Source organism: Pogonomyrmex barbatus, unplaced genomic scaffold (assembly GCF_055798465.1).
Source record: "Pogonomyrmex barbatus isolate J1 unplaced genomic scaffold, ASM5579846v1 scaffold6, whole genome shotgun sequence".
Classification (NCBI taxonomy): domain Eukaryota; kingdom Metazoa; phylum Arthropoda; class Insecta; order Hymenoptera; family Formicidae; genus Pogonomyrmex; species Pogonomyrmex barbatus.
This window is the reverse complement of record NW_028297160.1, coordinates 9,385,944-9,393,756: the sequence shown is the minus strand read 5'-3', so window position 1 is coordinate 9,393,756 and position 7,813 is coordinate 9,385,944. Positions and strand designations below refer to the sequence as shown.

Genomic DNA, 7,813 nt, shown 5'->3' with positions numbered 1-7,813 from the left:
ATTTTTATTGATAGCAATATAAATGATATAAATGATTAAATGCAGTCCCGTACTTGATGTTCGCACAGGAAGATCTTGATCAACCAATTAATATCAAAGAATTGATTTTTTATATGTTAATGTATATTATTACATATTTATGAACGTATGTAAAATTATATTATTGCGTATATATATGTATAGTAAGTTTTAAATCGGTTATAATAAAATAAAAATTAAACAATGATCAATATAAATAAAAATAGTTGTTCGATCTTATAAGTCATCTTTAGTGTTAATTCGTAAAATTACCAAGAATTTAATTATATAAATCTAATAAAATTTGTCTCAAAAGAATAAAGTTCTTAAAAAGTTAACGCATAAAATTCTAATATACGGGGTGTCCCAAAATTCGCGATTTTTAAATTTTAAAAATACTAGAAACATAGAAACCAAAATACAATGATCCGGCTGAACATATATTTCGTATTTCTTTAATTTCTTTGCTTTCCTTAATTTGAGTAAAAAATCCTTTTTCAGAATGAGGGAAAATCAAAATAAATATGGATAGCTATAAAACAATATGAAAAAACAAGAAAAAGTTTTATATTACAGTTTCCTGTTATTACCTAAGCCACTTATTCACTTGATATAAGTAATACCAAGTAAGTATTCAAATAGAAACTATTCACCCATATTTATTCAATAGACAAGAATATTTTAAGACCTCCACAATGATTTGGAAGCTTATAGAAAATATGAACAGAGAAATATTATATCTGAGTGTTGATACGTTATCATTTATATGAAATTTAGGAGATTCATATGTGTGCAGAAATATATGTATGAATGTATATAGTACGTATATAAATATATGTTTAGATATGCATATGTGTGAACGTTTTCGTCGGAGTTTGCTCATCAATTCAGCATTCTCTTTACTTAACTTTTATATAATTAGTTATAATTTCTATCAAAAAAAAATTTAAGTTTGTCTCGATGATGACTTCGGAGTGCCTGCTCTAATTTTCATGAATCATTCAGCTGTGTCTTTGTTGTACAATTGTTAACATCATAGCAATACAAATTGAAATTTGCATTTTATCCTTAGACATTGTATAAAATACATAAATATATATTTATTTGTATAAATAAATATTTATGTATGTTACGTGTAAGAATAAAGTGTAAGAATAAAATGCAAATTCAAATTCGTATTGCGATAATATATATATCTCTGAACATATTTTACAGAAACAAAGTTATATTTCCTCTATCTTATTTTCTTAATTTAAATAAAATGTTTATTCAATTTATCAGACTTTTCATTGACAATTATATAATCATGAAAATTATATAATATTATTTATAAAAGTAAATATAAATAATATTCCACCATGCATCACAAACTCTTTGAACTTTAAATTTGCATACACTCAAAAAATTGAAATTCCAAAATTATAAATAAATATTAATTTATTTATTAAAATTTATTTATTAAATAATAATAAAAATAATTATAAAAAAATATCCGATCTTTCTATATCGCAGGATTAAATAAAAAATTAAACTTGGGCAACGCATTGATTTTATTCACATTATATATGCCTCATGTTTTATATATATATAATTATATATATATTTTACGACTATCTTATATAATCGTTATAGAGATTCATCGAGAAAATCAACTGCACAAAATAATATTGCAATCAAAAGCGCAATACATACACATGTACATGTATACTTGTAACTGTCAATCGGTGAAAAGAGCGGAACGAAAGAATATAGATATTAAAATATTTAAGATAAAATTGACGAAGATATAATCTTGTAGCGGATGACATATTCTTTTTTACAGAAAAAGTTGTGAGAAATTATATATTCCATATAAAATATATTGCAAGGAAGAAGTCACTAATAATCCACACACTTATTAATTTTCAAATGTCTTAGATAACCCTACAAATTCATTAGAAGACATTTATATTATAGTGACGCGATAGAATTATATAATTGCAAAATTATGCGAAAATTATCTTGAAGCGAAGATTTAAAATGTTTGTACGCTTTATTCTATCAATCTTCTACATATATATATGTACTTCTTCTATAAACAGAACAGAATATGCAAAAAAGAATGTCTGTATAAAAAGTGAAGATAGTTAACACGTATCAATGATTTTTTTTATGTTCCATTATAAAGTAGAATCACAATTCAGTTTTAGACATATATTAATTACTGGGGGGACAAAATAAAAGTTTTTTATATAATTTGTTTTATGGATTGCAAATATTATTTTATCAAAGATTATTTTTATTTTAATATCACTTGCAAAAATTGTAATTATGTGTTTTTTGTTTTAGATGTCAAAATGACTGTAATGAATCAATTAAAATCTTAAATTTTATGTCCACAATGTTAAAAATCGATTCTAATACAGAGAAAACATTCATCAATACAATTCATTAATTCAATTGATCAATTTTTCTCTGTCTGAGATCTCGAGATAATATTCCTCGTAAACACAAGAAGGAGTAAAAAATTTAATCGTATCTCATTAGTTTCTTTCAGGTTTTATACGACTTGAGGCAATATTATTTTTGTTTCAATAATAACAAAGTAATAAATGTAAATGTATAATAGATATAAAAATGTCTAATAGTAAAACATAATAATAGATATAAATCTAAAACAAATAATAATGACTGTAATAATTATCTCCTTATAATAATTATTTAACTGTAATAAATATTATTTATTTTATAAAGTTATTAAAAAATTGAATTTAGACAAACATTGTAGACAATAAAAATTTTTATCTTATTATAAATATTATTATTGTAATATTCTATTTAGTTTGGTATCAATAAATTGATTATCGAAATATTAAGAGAGATATATTTGGATTTGGTTAAACATGTCGCAATTCCGACAATAACAACACATGGCCAAAACAAAACTTAGTGAAAATCCATATTTATAAATTTAAAAAAATATTTATAAGCATTAAAAAATTAATTAGTAGTAAGTGACTTTTTTACATATTTTTAAAGTTAAAACACATTGTCGGTTTATAAATATTTTCAATTTAATTCACCTTCTTTTTTTATGTTTTATAATATATATTACAAAATAAAAAAGAACATTGATATATTTAAATAATGAGTTGCAGAATAATATCAATTCTAGACTGTTTCAAATAATAAAAATATAATAAAAAACGCTAATTCTATATAACATATCATCTCTATTTACTTCTTAAAAAAGAAGTATCCTTACTACATTTAAATGATCAGATGACGTAAATCGGTAAACAGAGCGCTTGAACATTGCTCTAAAGTGAATATGATCAAATGAAAAATGATCGCAGTTGTATTCTTTATTCGTTACAAAATATTCGTCTTTAAAACATAATGGTTTCTGATAGCAAAAATATGAATAGAGATTCTGAAGATAGTTCAACTGGATCTCGTAATACGTGAAAATGTTCAAAAGCAAATTTGATCCAAAGCAATTTCCAAACAATTTCGACAACTGGACCGTAGCACGAGCAGTGCGTGTGGATAAACGAGAACACCGCCATGTTTTTTCCGAACGTACCGAATTCTTTGTTCCGAATTTCATTCCTGCAGCTTATTGCCAAGGAGACTGCGGGCGACCACTGGAAGAAGTACCCGAATGGCTGGATATGGATAAATACCGCAGAGGTCAGAAATTCGTACAAGAAAATTACGCCGCACTTATCTTTGCCAAAATAATAGGCATTATGCATGTATATTCTTTCAACAAGGCTCTAAAACCAATGATTCTGACAAAACGCTCGTCTACACCGTACTTAGCATTTAAAAAGTATTCTGTTTTTTATTTAATTCTCTGCGATAATCATATAATGTATCCAGCACTTTGACTTGTAAAATAGATAAGAATAATCGTATTAATATAGCAAAATTGTTATAATTCCGTGGTAATAATATATATATATATATATATATGATTTTTATACGCTAACTCTTTGTGATACAATATTACTGTTTAAATATCCCTAATCAATATGCATTCTTTGAAAATTGAAAATAAATATAATATTATATTTAATTTATTTAATTCTATTTTATATAATAAAAACATATAATAAGAAAAAATAAATAAAATGTATTAATATAAATTTTTATTTATACAATAATATTATACTTTACTAACTTTAGCAATATTCCCGTTAGTTAAAAGGCATTTCCTTCATTACAAGACATTTACACAATGTAACCAAAAAGTGATTTGTATACATAATAAAAATAACTTAAATAATTTGTATACATAATAATAATAAAATAATAATGTATTAAATATGTATTATAACATGTAATTTTTCTTGTTCTATTGCAGAATAGAATCATAATTGAGTTTTAGATATGAAGATAAATATAGATATGAATATTTGATTACTTAGGATTTGATTACTTAAGATAAATGGATAAGAGTTTTTTGTATATTTTGCAGATTTATATTACGCAGATATTCTAAAACAAAAAAAAATAAAAATTCTGATTATATAAAATGTCGTTTTTATTCATCAAAACACCTTAAAGAGAAAATATTCCACGTTCTTAAACATTAAATAAAACAAGCAGGGAGAGGAAGAGGAGTACCAGTTTAAACCTTGAATACATAAAAATCTCTCTGATCTGCGAATCTCCGCAGTCGTGTCCTTTATTTGCGACGAAAAATTTAACTATAAAGCATGATGGTTTTTGACAAAAATATTAATAGAGATTCTAAAGATAATTGGGATTGTTCAACAGGACCTACATAAAAATCTTCAAAAGCAAATTTGATTTAAAACAATTTCCAAATTTCTTTTATTATATTTTTATATAATATACATATTTTTAAAGTTAAAATATATTGTGTATTAAAATGTACAAAAGTAATAAAATGTATAAAATAATGTTAATGTTAAATTGTTTCAAACAATAAATAATAAATCAACAAGTATCTCATAAAAATACTGATTTTATGATGTGTAATAACTATTCCTATTTTCTACTTGGTTATTTAAATATTCTTAACAAAGAAATATCCCTACCACGTCTCAATAATTAAAGACACAAATAAGAGTGGGAAGCGGCTCGAACAAAGTGATTCTGAGATAAGAGGGAGAACATAATTTGAATTTTTGCAGTTGCATTCATTACTTGTGCCGCAACAAATTCATTTATTAAAACACAATGGTTTCTGACAGCAAAAGTATGAATAGAGATTCTAAAGATAATTCGGAAAGTACAACTGAATCTAAATATGTGAAAATGTTCAAAAGCAAATTTGATTTAAATCAATTTCCAAACGATTTCGATAACTGGACCGTGCGAGAGCAGTGCGCGTGGATAAACGAAAATCTCGCTATATTTTTTCCAAACGTACCGAATTCCTTGCTGGATTTCATTCCAGCGTTCTATTACGAAGGAGACTGTGGCCGACCACTGGAAGAAGTACCCGAATGGCTGGATATGGATAAAAAAACCGTAGAGGGCAGAAATTCGTACAAGAAAATTACACCGCAATTATCTTTGCCACAATACTAGGCATTATGCACGTATATTCTTTCGACGAGGCTCTAAAACCATTGATTCTATCAAAACGCTCTCATACACCGTATTTAGCGTATAAAAGGTACTTTTATGCTTAACTTTCTGCGATCAAATCTTAGTGCTTTGGTTCATAACAAAGATAAGAGTGATTCTATTAATATTAAAATTATCTACTATTATTTCTTAGAATTTATAAATGTCTTTCGCTAACCTTTTGTGACACAATATTATCATTGAAATATCTTTGATTTCATATGCATTCTCTTCCAGTTATACGTAACATTATATTCAATCTATTCAGTTTTATTTTATATAATAAAAATGGAAACTATAAATATAATAAATATATAAATATAATAATTTGTGAAGGTATCTCTCGACTATACAACGATTCTTTAGTTGGTACGAAGGAAAACCCTGGATTAAAGGAACATCTGCCTATAAGGACATGCAATCTGCGCGCAAAATGCATTTAATGATGCGAAAAAAATTGTGCGGACTCGATAATGAGCAAATCGACAAAGAGTCTAAAATCGCGAAGCCGTGGTGCCCAGATCGCGAATTGTTTATGCACGATTTCGCCGAAGCTTGTACATTTGAAAAATATTTACAACGTCCTTATCTCTTGATTGACAATTCCCCATACAAACCGAAAAGTGTGAATCTCGCGGATATGATGTTGGCACAATGCGGTTTCCTTAGCTTAGTTATACTCTATCCGGAAAAAATTGGCATACATAATGCAATCGACGACGATGTAGAAGCTTATTGTCACATGTGGAGATGTTATGGATATTGCCTCGGGATAGAGGAGAAGTATATATACGTGCGATACTGGTGAAATAAGCGTACAATGTTGTCAGATGGTCTAAGATTTTTACATTCGCATAATTTTTCAGTTATAATTTTTGCCGCGACAGTCTCGAAGAAATAAGACAACGCACTCGTGATATTTATCAGTATTGGATATTACCCAATTTTAAGGATGTTACACCCGAATGGATGCACATGACGAGATGTCTCATCGAATCGTTAAGTTACTTTTCTTGGATTGGCTACATGCCTTATAAAACGACACTGTTATTCTTTTCGAGTACGTTAAATATAAGCATGCCGCGTTTGTATGCATCAATGAACTATGTAGAGTGGATTGTTCACAAAATCTGGACGTGAGTGTTATTTATTGATTGAAATTTGATTTATCAATGTAATTGGAAATGCCTGAATATTAGATATCAAATTGTCAGGCAATGCAATCATATATTGCAAAATATGTATATTTTTATATTATTATTATTTCAATTGTTTTAGATTTATATTTTATTTTTTAAAATTCTCAAGTTTCCGAGCAGTTTTCAATAAACTGCTACGCAAGATACTTAAAGAAGCAGCAGAATTTAGCCCAAAGAAGCACGCAGAACTCGAGGAAATGTCGAGAAAACAGTTATCAAGTTTCTCTATTGTACAGCAATAATAAAGCACGGCTGTCTAAGCTTCGAAAGTATCATATTTGAAACGTAGTTTCTTCTAATTATTCTTCAATAGATTGAGTTACTAGAATTAACATCATCATTAAAGAATTCTTTTTTTGTCCACTGCTGGACATGAGCCTCTCTCAAGTCTATCTAAGGTTAGAGGACTTTAGCTATTACACTATCACGCTGGCAGTACGGATTGATAGGAGAAAAACAACATAATGAATATATTAATTGCTAATATTAACATCTACTTACATTTGGGATATAAATGCTTTATACTTTTTTTTTTCCGTTAATAATACTTATATTTCTTAGCTCTTTTTTTAACTTTTGTTAAGTTATACTGTTACTTTGTATAGAGAAATAGCATAGTATACAAAAGCAAATTATACGAACATTCGTATAATTAATTCTTTGCATCTAATATACTTCAATAGAATCAATAGAATCTCTTACGTCAATAACTGGATATTATTTTGCATTTATTATTCTGTTTAATCATATTTATTATTCTGTTTAATCATATATATATGATTAAACAGAATAATAAATGCAAAATATATATGATTAAACAGAATGATAAATGCAAAATAGTACTCAGTTATTGATGTAAGAGATTCTATTGATAAGTATATTAGATGCAAAGAATTAATTATACAAATGTTCGTATAATTTGTTTTTTGTATATTATGTCTTCTCTCTCTCTCTCTCTCTCTCTCTCTCTCTCTCTCTCTATATATATATATATATATATATATATATATAGA

The 7,813-nt window shown here is 26.6% G+C and overlaps 1 long non-coding RNA gene and 1 pseudogene across 2 annotated transcripts; both read left to right on the top strand.

The window, feature by feature from the left end:
* Positions 1-57: 57 nt before the first annotated feature.
* Positions 58-4,522, top strand: LOC148935152 (uncharacterized). Its single transcript, XR_016140698.1, has 2 exons — positions 58-644; positions 2,347-4,522. It is a non-coding gene; the product is annotated as an uncharacterized LOC148935152 (long non-coding RNA).
* Positions 4,523-5,142: 620 nt separating this feature from the next.
* On the top strand, positions 5,143-7,515 carry LOC105432942 (uncharacterized; annotated as a pseudogene). The gene is made up of 4 exons (XR_016140697.1): positions 5,143-5,650; positions 5,938-6,384; positions 6,468-6,737; positions 6,880-7,515. The product of XR_016140697.1 is annotated as an uncharacterized LOC105432942 (transcript).
* Positions 7,516-7,813: the final 298 nt, after the last annotated feature.